At 39.4% G+C, this 24,597-nt stretch overlaps 1 non-coding gene across 1 annotated transcript; it reads left to right on the top strand.

Moving 5' to 3' along the window:
* Positions 1–18,955: 18,955 nt before the first annotated feature.
* Positions 18,956–19,063, top strand: LOC112725073 (small nucleolar RNA R71). Its single transcript, XR_003164202.1, has one exon. It is a non-coding gene; the product is annotated as a small nucleolar RNA R71 (small nucleolar RNA).
* Positions 19,064–24,597: the final 5,534 nt, after the last annotated feature.

Raw genomic sequence — 24,597 nt, forward strand, 5'->3', positions numbered from 1 at the left:
TAGTTGAGAATTGGAGTTGCTTTATCTTTCTAAATAACTCTGGTACTACTGTCTTCTTTGCTTGTAAATGATCTTCTTCTATGGCAGGCTGTATCTGATCAACGCCATGGGCCGTGGTCATTGATCTCCTCTGCTACAGATTGAACGCCATTGGCCGTAGTCATCCAATCTGACGAAGGGTGAAGCACATAGCAGTTCATTTCCTTGGCGATCCTACTCAAAACACCACAAACAAGGTCCAATCTTCCAGATCAGAGGATGCTGCTTCTTAGGATTCTAGCTTATACCATGGAAACCCTAATCTCCCCAGAAATCGGGTGAATTGGGGTCTTGAGAAGTCCCCAACGAAGTCGTAGATTAGCCGTCTGAGAGATGTATAAACATAGCCGTTGGCTCGTGCTTTCCAGTCACATATTCGCAAAAACCCAAGTAGATGCGGGTGTTTGTCAGACACGCTCGTCTTAATGTGATGAACAGAGCTAATTTGATAGATCATCCTATTCACCATGATGAAGATCGAATATACATCTTAGAGATAAGTCAAACACGAATTAAAGAAGAAACAGTAATACTTTTATTAATTCATAAGACTCAGCAGGGCTCCTCCCCTCATCCTAGGAGGTTTAGAAATTCATACTGAAGGTAAAACACAATGTAAAACGTGAATAATGGAGAAAAGTGTCGAAGAAGTTCTTAATTACATAAATAAAATCCCTTAAATACTAAACAAATGACTAGTAAGGGTAAAACAGTCTATTTAGTGCTAAAATCCACTTCTGGGGCCCACTTGGTGAGTGTTTTGGCTGAGCTTTGATGAGATCCACGTGCTATGACGTCTCTTGGGTGTGGAACGTGATGACAAGTCATCTTAAGCTAGTTTTAATAGCAATTTTCATTTGTTTTCATTAGGTTTTATGCACTTTCTTGCACAATAAGTAAGTGATTGGAGTGAAATTTCATGTTTATCTTGACTCAATCAAACATTAGTAATTTTGTACAAAATCATGAGATTTATAAAAGAATTAGGTGATTATTATAAATGATGCAAAACCTTATGTTTTTGGTGAGACTTTGATTGCATGTTTGATTAATTTTAGGTGAAAAAAATGAAGAGAAAGAGAGGTAGTGCAGAATAACGCTGCGCTCAAATGGAGAACGCTACGTTCTCTTGCGACATGTACGCGTACAGGACGCTTACGCATCGGGCAAGGATTTTTGAAGACCAACACGTACGCGTCCATGACGCGTACGCGTGGATGTGATCAATGCTCATTTACAAAGAGAGCGCTACACTATCTGAATGAGCATTTTCGAGCAAGTTTCAAATTTGGGATTGAAGATTTGGTATTGACGCGCACGCGTACATGACGTGCACGTGTCGATGGAGCATCTTGGAAGAAGAACACAAACGCGTGGGTGGCGCGGAAGCTAGGAATTAACATTTTGCCATCCACGCGCACGCGCAGAGGACACGCGCGCGTTGATGACAAGTCATCTTAGCCTAGTTTCACTAGTCTTTTTCTTTTGTTTTCACTTGAATTGTGCACTTTCTTGAGCTACAAGTAAGCTAATTTGGGTAGATTTTCATGCTTCCTTTGATTGAATCAACCATGTATGAATTCATGTTATTTCATGGGGTTTTATGCTATAATTATCACATATTATGATAAAATGAATATCTCATGATTTTAAGCATAGCTTTGATGTGTTTGGTTGATTAATGATAGGTGAAGAAAGCTTGAAGAAAGGTTGAAGCAAGAAGGAATGGCTAGGAGTAAAGAGAGGACAATGGAATAAGTGAAAATGAACCAGGAAGCAAAAAGCTGGACCAAAAGTTAGCCTCAAACTTTTGCACAAACTTTTGGGTGAAAAGTTAGCCCCAACGTTAGCCCCTAACTTTTGGGCTAACGTTGGCACATGAAAGTTACTCCCTGGGCACCAAAAGTTTGCGCCAATGTTAGCCCCTAACTTTATGGCTAACGTTGGCATGAGAAAAACACTCCCTGGGCACCAAAAGTTTGCGCCAACGTTAGCCCCTAACTTTGTGGCTAACGTTGGCATGAGAAAAACACCCCCTGGCCACCAAAAGTTTGCGCCAACGTTAGCCTCTAACTTTTGGGCTAACGTTGGCACATGAAAAACACAAAGGGGGAGCAAAAGTTTGCGCCAACGTTAGCCCCTAACTTTTGGGCTAACGTTGGCGCCATAAGTGCACTAAGGAAGGCCAACGTTGGAGCAAAAGTTAGACCCCTAACTTTTGCACCAACGTGGGTATCAGCAAAACATGGGGGCTGATATGAAAAGTTGGACCAAAAGTTTGCCTCAAACTTTTACTCAAACTTTTACTCAAACTTTTACTCAAACTTTTGCAAAACTCCAACCCGGTTCACTTGGTTCACTTTGGTTCCTCTCCAAACTCCAAGAGCAATCAACCAAGGCCTCTCTCAACGCAACTCCACCAAGAGCAAAGGCCCAACTCAAGGCTTGAAGATCATTTGAAGAAAGTGTATAAATAGGATAGAATTCAAGTTCTTTCGAGAGCTTTCCTTTTGAGTTTTCATAATAGTTTTCGGAGAGCTTTGGATATTGAGTGATCTTTAATTTCTTAGTTTCGGGGAAGGAGCATTCCACTCTTTTCCTCTTAGTTTTATTGCTTTCAATTTCAATTGTAATTGTCTTGGATCTTGGGTTGGAGAATTGAAGGAATTCTATTTCAATCTCATCCGAAGATCTCTCTGTTTCTTCTACTGCTTATTGAATTTAATTTCTGTTAATTGTTCTTCATCTACTTTCTTTGCAATTTACAATTCCTTTGCAATTGTTCTTGTTGGATCTAGGAAGGCATTGAGATCTAGACTTGGTTATCTAGTCTCTTGGGTCCTGAGATCCGGATTCCCCATTTCCCATTCCCTGTTTACTGTTTTCATGCTTATTTACAATTCTGTTTTTAGATCCGGTTCAATCCAAGTGTTCTTTTACTTCTCTGTTGGTTGCAATTTACTTTCCCTCGTTTAATTTTTGCAAATCCAACTCCCAATTCCCTTTACAATTCAAGCTATTTACATTTCTTGCACTTTAAGATTCTGCAATTTACATTTCTTGTGTTCTAAGTTTCTGCCATTTAATTTCTTGTTCTTTAAGATTCAGCATTTAAATTCCTGTTCTCTTTAATTTCATGTCAATTACCCATTCCCTTTACTTTCCATGCAATTTAAATTCTGCAAATCACAAATCACTCAACCAAATCTTGATTCGCTTGACTAAATCAACCACTAAACTAAAATTGCTCAATCCTTCAATCCTTGTGGGATCGACCTCACTCCCGTGACTTATTATTACTTGATGCGACCCGGTGCACTTGCCAGTTAGTTTTGGGTGTTTTGGAGAAATTCGTTTTTTTTTTCCAAAATACACCATCAAGTTTTTGGCGCCGTTGCCGGGGATTGATTAGATTGACAATGATTAAGTGAAGTGGAGATCTAGATCAAGCATTTTTTCTTTTCTGTTCTTTAATTTTCAATTAACCCACTAACTGTTTGAATTTTTGCTTAAGCTAACCAAAACTTCATTCTAGCAGTAGATTGAAGTGTCACTGGTTTGAGTGTTTCTTATGTTCTGCTTGTATGTCAGGTACAAGAAGAACCACACCCAACTTTCATGAACAAGACGAAAGAACTCTCCGAAGGCTAAGAAGAGAAGCAAGAGAAAGAAATGTTGCTGGAGAGGAAGAATCAGATGAAGAATATCATGAATTGGAGGAACACTCAACAAATCCACCAGTGAGAATGGCCAACAACAATGGTCAACCCCAGAGGAGAGTCTTGGCTTCATATACATTTGCTAATCCAAGGCATTGTGGGAGTAGCATCCTTACCCCAAATGTCGATGCAAATAACTTTGAATTGAAGCCCCAACTCATCACCTTGGTGCAGAACAACTGTTCTTATGGAGGAGGCCCCTTGGAAGATCCACACCAGCACCTATCCACCTTCCTGAGGATATGTAACACAGTGAAGACCAATGGTGTACATCCTTACAGTTACAAATTGTTGTTGTTTCCATTTTCCCTGAGGGACAAAGCTACTCAATGGTTGGAGTCATTCCCAAGAGACAGCATCAACAACTGGGATGATCTAGTAACCAAGTTCCTTGCCAAGTTTTACCCACCTCAAAGAGTTATTAGATTGAAGAATGAAGTACAAACATTCACACAAATGGATGTTGAACCCTTGTATGAGGCATGGGAACGATACAAATCTCTAATCAGGAAGTGCCCTCCTGAGATGTTTAATGAATGGGATAAACTCCAAAATTTCTATGAAGGACTGACAATGAAAGCTCAAGAGGCACTTGACTATTCAGCAGGAGGCTCGATGCAACTTATGAAGATAGCTGAAGAAGCTCAGAACCACATTGATATGGTGGCAAACAATCAATACTTCTTTGCTCATCAGAGACAACGCCAACCATCACTAAGGAAAGGAGTATTAGAAATGGAAGGGGTGGACACCATCCTAGCTCAAAACAAAATAATGCAGCAGCAGATTCAAGAACAATTTGAGCAGATGGCTAAAAAGATTGATAGTTTACAAGTTGCAGTAGTGAATACAAACCAACCATCAACCACATGGGGACAAAATGAAGAAAACCAAGAAAATCAGCAGCAGGAACAACCTCAATATGTGCACAACCAAGGCTCAGGCCAAAATGAGGTTTATGGTGACACCTACAATCCATCCTGGAAGAACCATCCAAATCTCAGATGGGGAGATAACTACACCCACAGCCAGCAACCGTGGCAGAAAAACTCAAACCAAAACAACTCAAGAAACACAACTTACTCAAACCACGACCAGCAAAACACTAATAATAATCAATACAAGAAACCACAAAATACATATCAACCACCCCACCACAATCCACAAACTCATCAAAATAGCATTGCCGCACCAACATCTAACCCCCAAAACTACCACACTACCCCTACAAATAACTTCCAGCAACCACATTCCACCCCCATCATATCACCAATAGACCATCATGAAAGTAGAATTTCAAGTCTTGAGGCAGCCATACAAGCAATTGCTCAGTCCACTCAATGCTTGGTCAAAATGCAAGAGAGAAATGAAGCTACCATGAAGAGCCTTGAACGACAAGTGGGACAATTGGCCAAACAAGCTGAACGGCCAACCAATGTTCTCCCAAGTGATACAATCTCCAATCCAAAGGACAAAGGAAAAGCTACAAAGTGGGAGGAGTGCAAAGCAATCATAGTGGGAAGTGAAAAGACTAGGGAGAAGGAAGCCATCAATCAGGAAGAACACAACAGAGAAGTTCCACAAGAAGAGACAGAAGAGAGAAGTGAGGAGGATCAGAAAATCAAGAATGCAAAAAGCTCAAAGAGAGATAAGGATATCCTTGAAACACAACTACAAGAGAAGAAGGAAAGGGTAAAGCCACATATCCCCAAACTTCCATACCCTCAGAGGTTCAAAAAAGAGAATGAGGATAAGCAATACTCAAAGTTCCTGGACATATTCAAGACCCTCAGCATCAATATTCCTTTCTTAGAAGCACTTGAACAGATGCCAGTGTATGCCAAATTTATGAAGGAAGTGCTGACAAAGAAAAAGTCCCTAAAAGAAGGACAAATTATTGAGATGACAATGGAATGTAGTGCTATCCTCCAAAGAGAGTTGCCAGAGAAGAAAGATGATCCTGGGGGTTTTTACATACCTTGCACCATAGGAAACATAATAATTGAGAAGTCATTTTGTGACCTCGGTGCAGGTATAAACTTGATGCCTTTGTCTCTAATGAGGAAACTTCAAATTTCTGAGCTGAAGTCCACACGAATAGTTCTCCAAATGGCTGACAAATCCATTAAGCAAGCACTGGGAGTTGTGGAGAATGTGTTGGTAAAAGTGGGAAAATTCTTTCTCCCAGCTAATTTTGTCATCCTGGATATGGATGAAGACCCTAACACTCCCATCATCCTGCGGAGGCCTTTCCTGGCTACGGGCAGAGCATTGATAGATGTTGAAAAAGGAGAATTATTGTTAAGAGTGCATGATGAGCACCTAGCATTCCATGTTTTTAAAACCCCACATGAGTCCACTCAAGAAGAAGAGTGTACAGAGGATAAGGCCAGAGAGCAAAGTTTGAAGGAGGCATTCAATGAGTTAACTCCAAGACTTTTACATCCATGCTTGAATGAAGTAGAGATGGTGCAACAGACCAAAAAAATCAAGGAGGAACTAGATCCAAAACCCCAAAATGAGAACCTCAACATTCCAGATAAAGAACCACCAAGGCATGAATCATCTCTTAAGAAAGAAGAGAAGAAGAAGAGGCCAAAAGGGTGGAAAAACAAGAAAATCTCCACTGAAGGCTTTTCACCAGGGGATAAAGTAATGTTAAACACCCAACCAATGAAGGTGTCCCCACAATCATCTGAATGCTATACTGTGAACCGGATCCTTTCACTTGAACACCTAGAGATCATCAAAGAGGAGACCGGAAGAAAGTTCACAGTAAGAGGAGAAAAGCTGAGGCACTATGATTTTCAACCCCCATGATCTAAGGGGATCGATGTCAAGCTAATGACAATAAAGAAGCGCTTGTTGGGAGGCAACCCAACCTGAGGTAGTTCACTTTTCATAGCTATTTCAATAAAAGGGTTAATTAGACTTATCTATATTGCAAGGAGCTAAGTTTGGTGTTGCACACCAAAATAAATTAAGAGAGAATGACAGATTCTAAGTTTGGTGTTCCACCAAATTCTCATTTAAAAGCACATTCTCACCTTCTACATACATGGCTGCTAGCTCCAAGTAATCAGATAAACTAATTAACCAATTGTTTCCTTTTTAGTTTTTCTAGTTTTTATTGTCTTTAACAAAGATAGGAGGATTTCACATATAGTTATTTTGATGCATAAGAAAGGTGGCAAGGAACTAAGTTTGGTGTTCACACACCAAAGTAAGTTCAAAAGCCTACAAGAAAATCCTGCACACTAACAAGTTACCTAAGGGCTTGAGAAACAAGCAACTTCCATGAACTTTATAGGAATTCAATCACTCTCTTGGAAGGGTTACATACCATCAGCTGAGAGTAAGAAGAAGAAGCCACCAAGAGGTTGTATTGTCACTTAATTCTATCAGCATTGAACTGTTTTAATTTGGAAGTTTGAGTGTTACCATTGCAACAGTAACTGTTAGTTCAGTCATTTTGCATCTTGAGTGTTCTAGTTGAAATAAGTATGCTAGCTTAAGTGTGTGCTTGTGTGTTCACTTTCACTTAACAAAAAGCATGCTTTGTCCCCTGCAATTTCAATTCAATAAAAGAAATGTTTGAATGTGAAGTAAGATAGTTCTCTGTTAGATAGACGTATAATAAAAGTAAGTGGTGGTATGTGTGTGACTGTATAATAGCTCACCTTTAATGAATAAGAACACTAGGATGTCTCCTCTTAAGTAGAAAGTAGCTACTGTCTATGAATCTCAATCGAATAAAAATCCTTGGTTAGAAAGAAAAACAAAAAGAAAGAAAAAAAGGGGAGAAAAAGAAATAGCCAAAAAGTGGCAGAACAAAAGAAAAACAAAAAGAAACAAAGCTGGACACCAATAGCTTGAACCTTAGAATATATGCCTGTGGTGTCTTTGTATTAGGATCTGCTTGGATTATTAAGCTCTTTGGAGTGCATTAACACTTGATGACTTGGGTTAACTAACCCGGGATCATCAGCTGAAAGTCCACTATCAAGAGCAACCTAACTACAAGGCATTTAGTTGCCCAAAGAGGTGTTGGGCATCAATGTTCTAAGAAGGAATGGGAGCCAAGTGGCTATAGTGAATAATGTGTCAAGTATAAAGAAAAAGAAATGAACTTGCTACACATGACACTCAAATAAAGCTTATGAACAAGATAATAGCCAAGGATAAAGGAATAATGAGAGGTCATAGCAGTATGTTACTTGAAGCTTGAAGGAGGCTTTCTAGGCTTAGGAGTCAATAAGAGGTGAGTATTTACATATCCACACAAAATCCCATGAACTATCAATAATACTCTGCTAGCATGAACATCCTCTTCCATTTCATCCTTTCTTCTCAATAAATTTTTTTCTTGCTTGGGGACAAGCAAGCTTTAAGTTTGGTGTTGTGATGACAAGTCATCTTAGCCTAGTTTCACTAGTCTTTTTCTTTTGTTTTCACTTGAATTGTGCACTTTCTTGAGCTACAAGTAAGCTAATTTGGGTAGATTTTCATGCTTCCTTTGATTGAATCAACCATGTATGAATTCATGCTATTTCATGGGGTTTTATGCTATAATTATCACATATTATGATAAAATGAATATCTCATGATTTTAAGCATAGCTTTGATGTGTTTGGTTGATTAATGATAGGTGAAGAAAGCTTGAAGAAAGCTTGAAGCAAGAAGGAATGGCTAGGAGTAAAGAGAGGACAATGGAATAAGTGAAAATGAACCAGGAAGCAAAAAGCTGGACCAAAAGTTAGCCTCAAACTTTTGCACAAATTTTTGGGTGAAAAGTTAGCCCCAACGTTAGCCCCTAACTTTTGGGCTAACGTTGGCACATGAAAGTTACTCCCTGGGCACCAAAAGTTTGCGCCAACGTTAGCCCCTAACTTTGTGGCTAACGTTGGCATGAGAAAAACACTCCCTGGGCACCAAAAGTTTGCGCCAACGTTAGCCTCTAACTTTTGGGCTAACGTTGGCACATGAAAAACACAAAGGGGGAGCAAAAGTTTGCGCCAACGTTAGCCCCTAACTTTTGGGCTAACGTTGGGGCCATAAGTGCACTAAGGAAGGCCAACGTTGGAGCAAAAGTTAGACCCCTAACTTTTGCACCAACGTGGGTATCAGCAAAACATGGGGGCTGATATGAAAAGTTGGACCAAAAGTTTGCCTCAAACTTTTACTCAAACTTTTACTCAAACTTTTGCAAAACTCCAACCCGGTTCACTTGGTTCACTTTGGTTCCTCTCCAAACTCCAAGAGCAATCAACCAAGGCCTCTCTCAACCCAACTCCACCAAGAGCAAAGGCCCAACTCAAGGCTTGAAGATCATTTGAAGAAAGTGTATAAATAGGATAGAATTCAAGTTCTTTCGAGAGCTTTCCTTTTGAGTTTTCATAATAGTTTTCGGAGAGCTTTGGATATTGAGTGATCTTTAATTTCTTAGTTTCGGGGAAGGAGAATTCCACTCTCTTCCTCTTAGTTTTATTGCTTTCAATTTCAATTGCAATTGTCTTGGATCTTGGGTTGGAGAATTGAAGGAATTCTGTTTCAATCTCATCCGAAGATCTCTCTGTTTCTTCTACTGCTTATTGAATTTAATTTCTGTTAATTGTTCTTCATCTACTTTCTTTGTAATTTACAATTCCTTTGCAATTGTTCTTGTTGGATCTAGGAAGGCATTGAGATCTAGACTTGGTTATCTAGTCTCTTGGGTCCTGAGATCCGGATTCCCCATTTCCCATTCCCTGTTTACTGTTTTCGTGCTTATTTACAATTCTGTTTTTAGATCCGGTTCAATCCAAGTGTTCTTTTACTTCTCTGTTGGTTGCAATTTGCTTTCCCTCGTTTAATTTGTGCAAATCCAACTTCCAATTCCCTTTATAATTCAAGCTATTTACATTTCTTACACTTTAAGATTCTGCAATTTACATTTCTTGCGTTCTAAGTTTCTGCCATTTAATTTCTTGTTCTTTAAGATTCAGCATTTAAATTCCTATTCTCTTTAATTTCATGTCAATTACCAATTCCCTTTACTTTCCATGCAATTTAAATTCTACAAATCAAAAATCACTCAACCAAATCTTGATTCGCTTGACTAAATCAACCACTAAACTAAAATTGCTCAATCCTTCAATCCCTGAGTGATCGACCTCACTCCCGTGAATTATTATTACTTGATGCGACCCGGTGCACTTGCCGGTTAGTTTTGGGTGTTTTGGAGAAATTCGTTTTTCCGCTAAAATATCCCATCACGCGTGGGGAGCGCTCATGGCACGAACGTAGCACTCGTTCGAAGAACGCAATCAAGGACGCGCACACATGACTGGTGCGCGCAAGCATGATGGAGGCTGAAGATGGCAATGACACGTACGTGTATGTGATGCGTACGCATCGATGTGCAAAAATGCAAGGGACACTAGTGGACGAAATTGTGATTACACTTTGATTATGTAAAATTCATTGCTCTTTCTTTCCCTGGCAATCGCACCAAAAACACGATGCCAATACCATGGTTCAAAACTTCGCACAATTAACCAGCAAGTGCACTGGGTCGTCCAAGTAATACCTTACGTGAGTAAGGGTCGAATCCCACGGAGATTGTTGGTATGAAGTAAGCTATGGTCACCTTGTAAATCTCAGTCAGGCGGATATAAAATAGTAATGGGGTTTTCGAAATTAATTAATAAAATAAGGATAGAAATACTTATGTAACTCATTGGTGAGAATTTTAGATAAGCGTATGAAGATGCATTCGTTCCTCTGAACCTCTGCTTTCCTGCTGTCTTCATCCAATCAATCTTACTCCTTTCTATGGCTGGCTTTATGTAAGGATGTCACCGGTGCCAATGGCTACTTTCGATCTCTCTCGGGAAAATGGTCCAAATGCTTTGTCACAGCACGGCTAATCGTCTGGAGGCATCACCCTTGTCGTTGGTTGCATCCTATTCCTCTCTGTGAAAATGGTCCGATGCGCTGTCACTCCATAACTAATCATCTTGGAGGTTCTCGATCATACTGGAATAGGATTTACTATCCTTTTGCGTCTGTCACTACGCCCAGCACTCGCGAGTTTGGAGTTCGTCATAGTCATTCAATCCCAGAGTCCTACTCGGAATACCACAGACAAGGTTTAGACTTTCTGGACCCTCATGAATGCCGCCATCAATCTAGCTTATACCACGAAGATTCTGATTAAGAGATCTAAGAGATACTCATTCAGTCTAATGTAGAACGGAAGTGGTTGTCAGGCACGCGTTCATAGGGAATGATGATGATTGTCACGTTCATCACATTCAGGTTGAAGTGCGAATGAATATCTTAGAAGCGGAACAAGTGAATTGAATAGAAAACAGTAGTATTTTGCATTAATCTTTGAGGAACAGCAGAGCTCCACACCTTAATCTATGGAGTGTAGAAACTCTACCATTAAAAATACATAAGTGAAAGGTCCAGGCATGGCCGAATGGCCAGCCCCTCTGATCTAAGAACCAGGCGTCCAAAGATGATTCCAAAGATTCAAAGATGTCAAATACAATAGTAAAATGTCCTATTTATAATAAACTAGCTACTAGGGTTTACAGAAGTAAGTAATTGATGCATAAATCCACTTCCGGGGCCCACTTGGTGTGTGCTTGGGCTGAGCTTGAATGTTACACGTGCACAGGCTCTTTCTGGAGTCGAACGCTAGTTTTTGTGCCAGTTTGGGCGTTGAACTCCACTTTGCAACTTGTTTCTGGCGTTGGATGCCAGAATTGGGCAGAGAGCTGGCGTTGAACGCCAGTTTGTGTCTACTTTCCAACACAATTGGAGGCGCGCCAATTTGAGTTCTGTAGGTCTGGAAAATTCACTTTGAGTGCAGGGAGGTCAGAATCCAATAGCATTAACAGTCCATCTTCAACCTCTGAATCTGATTTTTGCTCAAGTCCCTCAATTTCAGCCAGAAAATACCTGAAATCACAGAAAAACACACAAACTCATAGTAAAGTCCAGAAATGTGAATTTAACATAAAAACTAATGAAAACATCCCCAAAAGTAACTAGATCCTACTAAAAACATACTAAAAACAATGCCAAAAAGCGTATAAATTATCCGCTCATCACAACACCAAACTTAAATTGTTGCTTGTCCCCAAGCAACTGAAAATCAAATAGGATAAAAAGAAGAGAATATACTATAAATTCCAAACTATCAATGAAACATAGCTCCAATCAAATGAGCGGGACTTATAGCTTTTTGCCTATTGAATAGTTTTGGCATCTCACTTTATCCATTGAGGTTCAGAATGATTGGCATCTATAGGAACTCAGAGTTCAGATAGTGTTATTGATTCTCCTAGTTCAGTATGATGATTCTTGAACACAGCTTCTTTATGAGTCTTGGCCGTGGCCCTAAGCACTTTGTTTTCCAGTATTACCACCGGATACATAAATGCCACAGACACATAATTGGGTGAACCTTTTCAGATTGTGACTCAGCTTTGCTAAAGTCCCCAATTAGAGGTGTCCAGAGTTCTTAAGCACACTCTTCTTTTGCTTTGGACCTTGACTTTAACCGCTCAGTCTAAAGTTTTCACTTGACACATACACGCCACAAGCACATGGTTAGGGATAGCTTGGTTTAGCCGCTTAGGCCAGGATTGTATTCCTTTAGGCCCTCCTATCCACTGATGCTCAAAGCCTTGGGATCCTTTTATTTATCCTTGCCTTTTGGTTTTAAGGGTTATTGGCTTTTTGCTCTTGCCTCTTGGTTTTAAGAGCTTTTGGCTTTTTCTGCTTGCTTTTTTTTTTCCTTTCTATTTTATTTTTTTTTCGCCTATTTTATCCTTTTTTTTTCTGCAAGCTTTGTTCTTTGCTGATTTTTCTTGCTTCAAGAATCATTTTTATAATTTTTCAGATTATCAAATAACATGTCTCCTAGTCATCATTCTTTCAAGAGCCAACATATTTAACATTCTTAAACAACAACTTCAAAAGACATATGCACTGTTCAAGCATACATTCAGAAAACAAAAAGCATTGTCACCACATCAATATAATTAAACTAAGTTCAAGGATAAATTCAAAACTCATGTACTTCTTGTTCTTTTGAATTAAAACATTTTTCATTTAAGAGAGGTGATGGATTCATACGACATTCATAACTTTAAGACAAAGTTACTAACTACTAATGATCATGTAATGAAGACACAAACATAGATAAGCACTTAACATAGAGAAAACGAAAAACAGAGAAAGTAAGAACAAGGAATGAGTCCACCTTAGTGATGGTGGCGTTTCCTTCTTGAGGAACCAATGATGTCCTTGAGCTCTTCTATGTCTCTTCCTTGTCTTTGTTGCTCCTCCCTCATTGCTTTTTGATCTTCTCTTATTTCATGAAGGATGATGGAGTGCTCTTGATGTTCCACCCTTAGTTGTCCCATGTTGGAACTTAATTCTCCTAAGGAGGTGTTGATTTGCTCCCAATAGTTTTGTGGAGGAAAATGCATATTAGGCATCTCCGGGATCTCATGGTGATGAGCTTCCTGCGCCTCTTGAGCTCCATGAATGGGCTCTCTTGCTTGTTCCATCTTTTTCTTAGTGATGGGATTCTCTTCCTTAATGTGAATGTCTCCTTCTATGGAAGCTCCAGCTGAGTAACATAGATGGCAGATAAGATGAGGAAAAGCTAGCCTTGCCCCAGGAGAGGGCTTTTAGGCTATTTTGTAGAGTTCAAGGGAGATGACTTCATGAACCTCTACTTCTTCTCCAATCATGATGCTATGGACCATGATGGCCCGATCCACAGTAACTTCAGATCGGTTGCTAGTGGGGATGATGGAGCGTTGGATGAACTCCAACCATCCTCTAGCCACAGGCTTGAGGTCCAATCTTCTTAGTTGAACCGGCTTGCCTTTGGAGTCAATCTTCCATTGAGCTCCTTCCACACATATGTCCATGAGGACTTGGTCCAACCTTTGATTAAAGTTGACCCTTCTAGTGTAGGGGCGTTCATCTCCTTGCATCATAGGCAAGTTAAACGCCAACCTCACATTTTCCGGACTAAAATCCAAGTATTTCCCCCGAACCATTGTAACATAATTCTTTGGATCCGGGTTCTTACTTTGATCATGGTTCTTGGTGATCCATGCATTGGCATAGAACTCTTGAACCATTAGGATGCCGACTTGTTGGATGGGATTTGTTAGAACTTCCCAACCTCTTCTTTGAATTTCATGTCGGATCTCCGGATACTCATTTCTTTTGAGTTTGAAAGGGACCTCGGGCATCACCTTCTTCTTGGCCACAACATCATAGAAGTGGTCTTGATGGGCTTTGGAGATGAACCTTTCCATCTCCCATGACTCGGAGGTGGAAGCTTTTGTCTTCCCTTTCCCATTTCTAGAGGATTCTCCGGTCTTAGGTGCCATCAATGGTAATGGAAAAACAAAAAGCTTATGCTTTTACCATACCAAACTTAGAATTTTGCTCGCCCTCGAGCAAGAGAAGAAAGAATAGATGAAGAAGAAGAAGAAATGGAGGAGAGGGAGAAGGGGTTGTGTTTCGGCCAAGAAGAGAAGAGAGGGTTGTGTTGTGTGAAAATGAGGAAGAATGGAGGGTTTTGGGGTGGGTTTGGGTGGGGAATTGATTTTGAATTTTGAAGGTAGGTGGAGTTTATGAGGTAGGTTTATGAGGAAAAGTGGATGGATGTGAGTGGTGAGGAGGTGATGGGGAAGAGAGATTGAGGTGATTGGTGAAGGGTTTTGGGGAAGAGTGTTTATGGCATTGTGTGAAAGAGGGGTGAGAAGAAGCGAGTGGAGGTAGGTGGGGATCCTGTGGGGTCCACAGATCCTGAGGTGATCCTGTGGGGTCCACAGATCCTGAGGTGTTCAAGGATTTACAACCTTGCACCAAATTAGGCATGTAAAATGCCCTTGCACACAACTCTGGGCGTTCAGCGCCAGGTTGGTGCCCATTTTGGGCATTCAACGCCCATTTGTTGCCCATTTCTGGCGTTGAACGCCAGAACCATGCTTGTTCTGGGCGTTCAGCGCCAGCTCCTCTCCAGGGTGCAATTCTTGCGTTCAGCGCCCAGATGATGCCCATTTTGGGCATTCAGCGCCCAGATACTGCCCATTTTGGGCGTTCAGCGCCAGAACCATGCTCTGTTCTGGCGTTGAATGCCAGGCAGATGCTTCCTCCAGGGTGTGATTTTTCTTCTGCTGTTTTTGATTCCGTTTTCAATTTTTATATTTATTTTGTGACTCCTCATGATCATGAACCTATAAAGACATATAACTAAGAAAAATATAGTTAGATAAATAGAAATTGGGTTGCCTCCCAACAAGCGCTTCTTTAATGTCAATAGCTTGACAGTGGGCTCTCATGGAGCCTCACAGATGTTCAGAGCATTGTTGAGACTCCCCCAACACCAAACTTAGAGTTTGGATATGGGAGTTCAACACAAAACTTAGAGTTTGGTTGTGGCCTCCCAACACCAAACTTAGAGTCTGACTGTGGGGGCTTTGGTTGACTCTGCTTTGAGAGAAGCTTTTTCTGCTTCCTCTCCATGGATGCAGAGAGAGATCCTTGAGTTGTAAACACAAGGTTGTCCTTATTTAATTGAAGGATCAATTCTCCTCTGTCCACATCAATCACAGCTCTTCCTGTGGCTAGGAAAGGTCTTCCTAGGATGATGGATTCATCCTCTTCCTTTCCAGTATCCAAGACTATAAAATCAGCAGGGATGTAAAGGCCTTCAACCTTTACTAACACGTCCTCTACTTGTCCATAAGCCTGTTTTCTTGAATTGTCTGCCATCTCTAATGAGATTTTTGCAGCTTGCACCCCATAGATTCCCAGTTTCTCTATTACAGAGAGGGGCATGAGGTTTATTCCTGAACCAAGGTCACACAGAGCCTTAAAGATCATGGTGCCTATGGTACAAGGTATTATGAACTTTCCAGGATCCTGTTTCTTCTGAGGCAATGTCAGTTGATCCAGATCACTTAGTTTATTGGTGAACAAGGGAGGTTCATCTTCCCAAGTCTCGATACCAAATAATTTGGCATTCAGCTTCATGATTGCACCAAGGAACTTGGCAGCTTGCTCTTCAGTAACATCCTCATTCTCTTCAGAAGAGGAATACTCATCAGAGCTCATGAATGGCATAAGGAGGTTCAATGGAATCTCTATGGTCTCTATATGAGCCTCAGAGGGAAACTCTTTATTGATCACTGGGCGTCCCAGGAGGTCTTCCTCCTTGGGATTCACGTCCTCTCCTTCCCTTACAGGTTCGGCCATGGTGCTTATGTCAATGGCCTTGCACTCTCCTTTTGGATTCTCTTTTGTATTGCTTGGGAGAGTACTAGGAGGGATTTCAGTGATCCTTTTACTCAGCTGGCCCACTTGTGCTTCCAAATTTCTAATGGAAGACCTTGTTTCATTCATGAAACTTACAGTGGCCTTAGATAGATCAGAGACTAAGTTTGCTAAATTAGAAGATTTTTGTTCAGAGTTCTCTGTCTATTGCTGAGTGGATGATGGAAAAGGTTTATTATTGTTAAACCTGTTTCTTCCACCATTATTAAAGCCTTGTTGAGGCCTTTGATCCTTCCATGAGAGATTTGGATGATTTCTCCATGATAGATTATAGGTGTTTCCATAAGGTTCACCTAAGTAATTCACCTCTGCTATTGCAGGGTTTTTAGGATCATAAGCTTCTTCTTCATAAGAAGCCTCTTGAGTACTGTTAGATGCAGCTTGCACTCCATTCAGACTATGAGAAATCATATTCACTTACTGAGTAAATATTTTGTTCTGAGCCAATATGGCATTCAGAGTATCAACTTCAAGAACTCCCTTCTTCATAGGCGTCCCATTGATGAGTATTTTGGTGAAAAATAAATTTCTCCCAAAACACACAAATCTAACCGGCAAGTGCACCGGGTCGCATCAAGTAATAAAAACTCACGGGAGTGAGGTCGATCCCACAGGGATTGATGGATCAAGCAATTTTAGTGGGTGATTAGTTTAGTCAAGCTGACATTTAGTGAATTGTGTGAAATGTAGCCAACAGAAAGTAAATTGCAATGAATCTTAAAGATGCAGAAAGTAAAATTGCAAGTAAGTTAAAGAACAAGAAAGTAAAATAGCTAAAACTTAAATTGCAAGAAAAGTAAATTGCATGAAAAGTAAAGGGGCTGGGGTGTTGGAAATTAAAAAGAGCAATAGATCACGCAACTGGAAATTTAAATTGCAGGAAGAATAAAGGAAATTGGATGCTGGGAATCAAAACAGAATTGAAATTTTGAAGTGCAGTGAATTAAAAGCAGCAAGAAAAACAAAGAGAAATCTCAGAGGGAGAATGAAACAGAACACCTTCAATTCTCCACCCAAGATTCAAAACAAAGAAAATTAAAGAGAGAGCTCTCAAATTCTAGTGCTCCCTAGTGGAGCCAGCCTCCTCACAAATATGAAAATGATGCCTTATATAGGCTTTACAAAATGGAAATGAAAATGAAATTAAAAACAAATTACAATTAAATGAAATTCCTATTTTATCTATTTCTTGTGCCTTTGAGTGATGATCATTTGGGCCCTTGCTCTTGATGGAATTGGGTTGATAAAGGCCTTGGTTGATTGCTCTTGGAGTTTGAAGAGGAACCGAATTGAACCGGGTTGAGTTTGCAAAAGTTGGACCAAAAGTTGGAGCTAAAGTTAGGGGTCTAACTTTGGCTCCAACTTTTCATAGCAGCCCACAAAAATTGCTGGTATGAACGTTGGTGCCAACGTTAGGGGTCTAACTTTGACCCAAACGTTGGCCTCCCTTATGCACATTTATGGCGCCAACTTTGTCCTCTTGTCATGTTGCCAATTTTATGCCCAATATAGACTGTCATATATGGTTGGAAAGCTCTGAATGTCAGCTTTCTAACCCACTTGGAATCATTTCAATTGGACATCTACAACTCAAGTTATGAGCATTTGAAGAGGGCATGGTCGCTGGCTTTGGTGTGCAGCGTTTGAGGTAACGTTTGCCTCAAACGTTGGCGAAAACGCCAGTTCTGGAGGCTCAAACGTATTGTCCACCCCATACTATTATACATTGTTGGAAAGCCCTGGATGTCTAATTTCCAATGCCGTTGGGAGCACATTATTTGAAGCTCTACAGCTCGAGTTATACTCCGTTGAAGGTGCAGAGGTCAGTTGGCCTCACTGCAGGTTGCCACCATGTTCGTTTATGCACATTGCGGGGCAGTTTTCTCCCTCAATTTTAGTGTCCACCATGCAGTGCCATATATGCTTGGAAAGCTCTTGATTCCTACTTTCCAATGCTTCTTGAATCACCTCATTTGGAGCTCTGTAGCTCAAGTTATTCTTGTTGGAAGTATACCCCTTCAAGCTGTTGTGGTGTGTGGCGCCAACGTTAGCCTCAAAGTTAGGGGGCTAACGTTGGCGCAAACTTTTGCTCCTCCCCTTGTGAATTTCATGTGCCAACGTTAGCCACCAAGTTAGGGGCTAACGTTGGCGCAAACTTTTGGTGCCCAGGGAGGTTCTCTTCATGCCAACGTTAGCCTCAAAGTTAGGGGGCTAACGTTGGCGCAAACTTTTGGTGCCCAGGGGTGAATTTCATGTGCCAACGTTAGCCTCCAAGTTAGGGGTCTAACTTTGAGGCTAACTTTTCACCCAAAAGTTTTTGCTTCCTGGTTCAACTTATTCCATTGTCCTCTCTTTACTCCTAGCCATTCCTTCTTGCTTCACCCTTTCTCCAAGCCTTCTTCACCTATCATTAATCAACCAAACACATCAAAGCTATGCTCAAAATCATGAGATATTCATTCTTTCATAATATGTGACAATTTTAGCATAAAACCTCATGAAATAGCATGAATTCATACATGGTTGATTAAATCAAAGGAAGCATGAAAATCTACCCACATGGCTTGCTTATGGCTCAAGAAAGTGCATAAAACCTATTGAAAACAAAGGAAAAAGGCATAGAAAAACATGACATGATGACATGTCATCACCCATTATTCACCAGGATTCCTTTCAGAAGTGTACATGAACTGGTTATTTGCAACCATGTCAATGAGTTCTTGAGCTTCTGCAGGCGTTTTCTTTAGGTGAATGGATCCACCTGCAGAAGTATCCAATGACATCTTTGATAGCTCAGATAAACCATCATAGAATATATCCAGGATGGTCCATTCTGAAAGCATGTCAGAAGGACACTTTTTGGTCAACTGTTTGTATCTTTCCCAAGCTTCATAGAGGGATTCACCTTCTTTCTGTCTGAAGGTTTGAACATCCACTCTAAGCTTGCTCAGCTTTTGAGGAGGAAAGAACTTGGCTAAGAAAGTCGTGACCAGCTTATCCCAAGAATTCAGGCTGTCTTTGGGTTGAGAGTCCAACCACACTCTAGCTCTGTCTCTTACAGCAAAAGGGAAAAGCACGAGCCTGTAGACTTCAGGATCTACTCCATTAGTCTTAACAGTATCACATATCTGCAAGAATTCAGTTAAGAACTGAAAAGGATCTTCAGATGGAAGTCCATGAAACTTGCAGTTCTGCTGCATCAGAGAAACTAGCTGAGGTTTCAGCTCAAAGTTGTTTGCTCCAATGGCAGGAATGGAGATGCTTCTTCCATGTAAATTGGAATTAGGTGCAGTAAAGTCACCAAGCATTCTCCTTGCATTATTGTTGTTGGGTTCGGCTGCCATCTCCTTTACTTGTTCGAAATTTTCAATAAGGTTGTCTCTGGATTGTTGTAATTTAGCTTCTCTTAGTTTCCTCTTCAGAGTCCTTTCAGGTTCTGGGTCAGCTTCAACAAGAATGCCTTTTTCTTTGTCCCTGCTCATAAAAAGAGAAGAGAAAAAGAAAAGAAGAGGAATCCTCTATGTCACAGTAAAGAGGTTCCTTATTGTTAGTAGAAGAAGAGAAGAAGAAGAAAAAATTCGAACACAGATAGAAGAGGGGGTTTCGAATTTGGTGAGTGATGTGAGGAAGAGGTGTTAGTAGATGAATAAATAAATAGAATAAGATGAGAGATGGAGAGGATTTTCGAAAATAATTTTTGAAAAAGAGTTAGTAATTTTCGAAAATAGTTTTTGGAAAATGTTAGTAATTTTCGAAAATTAAGATTTTAAAAATTGAAATAATTAGTTAATTAAAAAGGAATTTTGAAAAAGAGGGAGGATATTTTTGAAAATTAGAGAGAGAGAGTTAGTTAGGTGGTTTTGAAAAAGATGAGAAACAAACAAAAAGTTAGTTAGTTAGTTGAAACAAATTTTGAAAAGATAAGAAGTTAGGAAGTTAGAAAAGATATTTTGAAATCAAATTTTTGGAAAAGATAAGATGAGAAGATATTTTTGAAAAGATATGATAAAAATTAGTTTTTTTGAAAAAAGATTTGATTTTTAAAATCACAATTAATAACTTGATTCACAAGAAATCACAAGATATGATTCTAGAACTTAAAGTTTGAATCTTTCTTAACAAGTAAGTAACAAACTTGAAATTTTTGAATCAAAACATTAATTGTTATTGTTATTTTCAAAAATTTGATATAAAAATAAGAAAAAGATTTTTGAAAAATATTTTTTTATAATTTTCGAAAATAACTAAGAAAAATGAAAAAGATTTGATTTTTGAAAAAGATTTTGAAAAAGATAAGATTTTTAAATTGAAAATTTGATTTGACTCATAAAAACAACTAGATTTTAAAAATTTTTGAAAAAGTCGAATCTAATTTTCGAAATTATGAGAGAGAAAAAGGGAAAGATATTTTTTTGATTTTTGAATTTTTATGATGAGAGAGAAAAACAAGAAAAATGATGCAATGCATGAAAGTTATGGATCAAAATAATGAATGCATGCAAGAATGCTATGAATGTCAAGATGAACATCAAGAACACTATGAAGATCATGATGAACATCAAGAACACATTTTTGAAAAATTTTTAATGCAGAGAAAACATGCAAGACACCAAACTTAGAATTCTTTAATGCTTAGACACTAAGAATTCAAGAATGCATATGAAAAACAAGAAAAGACACAAAACATGCAAACGCAAAGATCAAACAAGAAGACTTACCAAGAACAACTTGAAGATCATGAAGAACACTATGAATGCATGAATTTTCGAAAAAATGCAAGATGCACATGCAATTGACACCAAACTTATAACATGACTCAAGACTCAAACAAGAAACACAAAATATTTTTGATTTTTATTATTTTATAATTTTTTTGTATTTTCTTTTAAATTTTTTTTTTCGAAAATCATTTTGAAAAAGAAAAATAAGGATTCCAAAATTTTTAATATGAATTCCATGAATCTTGCCATGTTAGTCTAAAGCTCCAATCAAAGGGTCAGGCATGGCTTAATAGCCAGCCAAGCTTTAGTCAAAATATGAGTGTAATTTATTCAATTTTAAGCCAAAACTTCAGTCCAAAAGAATTTAGACATGGCTTTACAGCCAGCTAGGCTTCAACATGCTTCATGAAACACTAGAATTCATTCTTAAAAATTCTGAAGAAAAATAGATTTTTGAAAACATTTTTTTTTTCGAAAACAAAGGAGAAATTTTTTGAAAGATTTTTGAAAAATTTTTGAAAATAAAACAAAAAGAAAATTACCTAATCTGAGCAACAAGATGAACCGTTAGTTGTCCAAACTCGAACAATCCCCGGCAACGGCGCCAAAAACTTGGTGGACGAAATTGTGATTACACTTTGATTATGTAAAATTCATTGCTCTTTCTTTCCCTGGCAATGGCACCAAAAACACGATGCCAATACCATGGTTCACAACTTCGCACAATTAACCAGCAAGTGCACTGGGTCGTCCAAGTAATACCTTACGTGAGTAAGGGTCGAATCCCACGGAGATTGTTGGTATGAAGCAAGCTATGGTCACCTTGTAAATCTCAGTCAGGCGGATATAAAATAGAAATGGGGTTTTCGAAATTAATTAATAAAATAAGGATAGAAATACTTATGTAACTCATTGGTGAGAATTTCAGATAAGCGTATGGAGATGCATTCATTCCTCTGAACCTCTGCTTTCCTGCTGTCTTCATCCAATCAATCTTACTCCTTTCTATGGCTGGCTTTATGTAAGGATGTCACCGGTGCCAATGGCTACTTTCGATCTCTCTCGGGAAAATGGTCCAAATGCTCTGTCACTGCACGGCTAATCGTCTGGAGGCATCACCCTTGTCGTTGGTTGCATCTTATTCCTCTCTGTGAAAATGGTCCGATGCGCTGTCACTGCATGGCTAATCATCTTGGAGGTTCTCGATCATACTGGAATAGGATTTACTATCCTTTTGCGTCTGTCACTACGCCCAGCACTCACGAGTTTGGAGTTCGTCACTGTCATTCAATCCCAGAGTCCTACTCGGAATACCACGGACAAGGTTTAGACTTTCCGGACCCTCATGAATGCCGCCATTAATCTAGCTTACACCACGAAGATTCTAATTAAGAGATCTAAGAGATACTCATTCAATCTAATGTAGAACGGAAGTGGTTGTCAGGCACGCGTTCATAGGGAATGATGATGATTGTCACGTTCATCACATTCAGGTTGAAGTGCGAATGAATATCTTAGAAGCAGAACAAGTGAATTGAATAGAAAACAGTAGTATTTTGCATTAATCTTTGAGGAACAGCAGAGCTCCACACCTTAATCTATGGAGTGTAGAAACTCTACCGTTAAAAATACATAAGTGAAAGGTCCAGGCATGGCCGAATGGCCAGCCCCTCTGATCTAAGAACCTGGCGTCCAAAGATGATTCCAAAGATTCAAAGATGTCAAATACAATAGTAAAATGTCCTATTTATAATAAACTAGCTACTAGGGTTTACAGAAGTAAGTAATTGATGCATAAATCCACTTCCGGGGCCCACTTGGTGTGTGCTTGGGCTGAGCTTGAATGTTACACGTGCAGAGACTCTTTCTGGAGTTGAACGCCAGTTTTTGTGCCAGTTTGGGCGTTGAACTCCACTTTGCAACTTGTTTCTGGCGCTGGACGCCAGAATTGGGCAGAGAGCTGGCGTTGAACGCCAGTTTGTGTCATCTAAACTTGGGCAAAGTATGAACTATTATATATTTCGGGAAAGCCCTGGATGTCTACTTTCCAACACAATTGGAAGCGCGCCATGTTGAGTTCTGTAGCTCTAGAAAATCCACTTTGAGTGCAGAGTGGTCAGAATCCAACAGCATTAGCAGTCCTTCTTCAACCTCTGAATCTGATTTTTGCTGAAGTCCCTCAATTTCAGCCAGAAAATACCTGAAATCATAGAAAAACACACAAACTCATAGTAAAGTCTAGAAATGTGAATTTAACATAAAAACTAATGAAAACATCCCTAAAAGTAACTAGATCCTACTAAAAACATACTAAAAGCAATGCCAAAAAGCGTATAAATTATCCGCGCGTCAGACACGCACGCACAAGGGACGCGTACACGTCGGTAAATGAACGTTGTGCTCTCTTTTAGAATGCTACGTTCCCCTGGAAGTTGCAACCAAGTACCAATCCTGTCCCACTTCATCAATGGCAAAAAAGCCCACTCCAAGCACTTGATGACTGAATTGGAAGGTGTATAAATAGATGAAAATTTGATTTGATTAGGACCTTTGAACCTTTTGATCTTTTACCTTTGTTTTTTGTTTTCTTTTGAGAGTTCTGTAGAATTCTGAGATCTGATTTTACTTTCTATTTTCCTTCTATTCTTCTTCTCTGCAATTTTTCTTTTCTATTTTTGTACTAGAGCAATGATGAACTAAACCCCAATTTCATTAGGGGGAGGAGCTCTATTATAATTCCAATGAATCAATGAAATTCTTCTTCTTCTCAATTCAATTGTGTAGCTATTGGGTATCTTCTATTTTGATTTTGAATTATTCACTCCGGAAGGGGGTTTAATTAAGTGAATGCTTGTGTGAGTCTCGGAAGGGGAATCACTTGCATTAGAATTGGAGCTCTATCCTTCACGACTCTCTTGATCAACACTATTCTGGAGGAATCGAGATCCTGAGAGTTAGTGTGCCTTATGGATGAGAGATATGCACTTAACCTCTTCTCATGACAATTAGATCAAGGAATTGGCGAGATTGATTGTGATTAGAGAGATTGGATTACCAAGGAATTGGGATCCAATCCATTTCAATCCGCCATAGATCTACCAAATGATTTAGAAAGGAGTTGAGTCTAAGTTGATACAGGAAGGATTACAGTACCTCCAAACCCTGATGAATCATTTTCTTTGATTTTCTCCAACTTAGATCTCTCTGATATTTACTGCAATTTACATTCTGTTTGTTTTCCCAGAACCCAATTCCCTTTCTAATTCATGCAATTTAAGTTCCCTTGCACCTTAGATTCTGCAATTTAAATTCCTTGCACTTCAAGTTTCAGTCATTTACTTTTCTTGCAATTTAAGTTTCAGCTCTTTTAATTTCTTGTTCTCTAAGTTTCTACAATTTACTTCTCCTGCAATTTAAGATTCTGTCAATTTACTTTCTGCACATTACTTTCTTGCAATTTACTTTCTGTCAATCAAATTTCACTCAAATCATCAACCGTCTGCATAACTAAATTCATCACCCAACTAAAATTGCTCAATCCATCAATCCCTGTGTGATCGACCTCACTTTTGTGAGTTTTACTACTTGATGCGACCCGGTACACTTGTCGGTTAGTTTGTGTGGAATCGATTTCCCCTCATCAAGTTTTTGGCGCCTGATAAACCACTATTTTACGGTTTATCTTGTGCTCAATTGGTGGATTTTATCAATCTTTCATGCACCTATCCATACAAAATGCATGGTTTTACAATTTCCTT

The sequence above is a fragment of the Arachis hypogaea genome, chromosome 11 (genome assembly GCF_003086295.3).
Source record: "Arachis hypogaea cultivar Tifrunner chromosome 11, arahy.Tifrunner.gnm2.J5K5, whole genome shotgun sequence".
Classification (NCBI taxonomy): domain Eukaryota; kingdom Viridiplantae; phylum Streptophyta; class Magnoliopsida; order Fabales; family Fabaceae; genus Arachis; species Arachis hypogaea.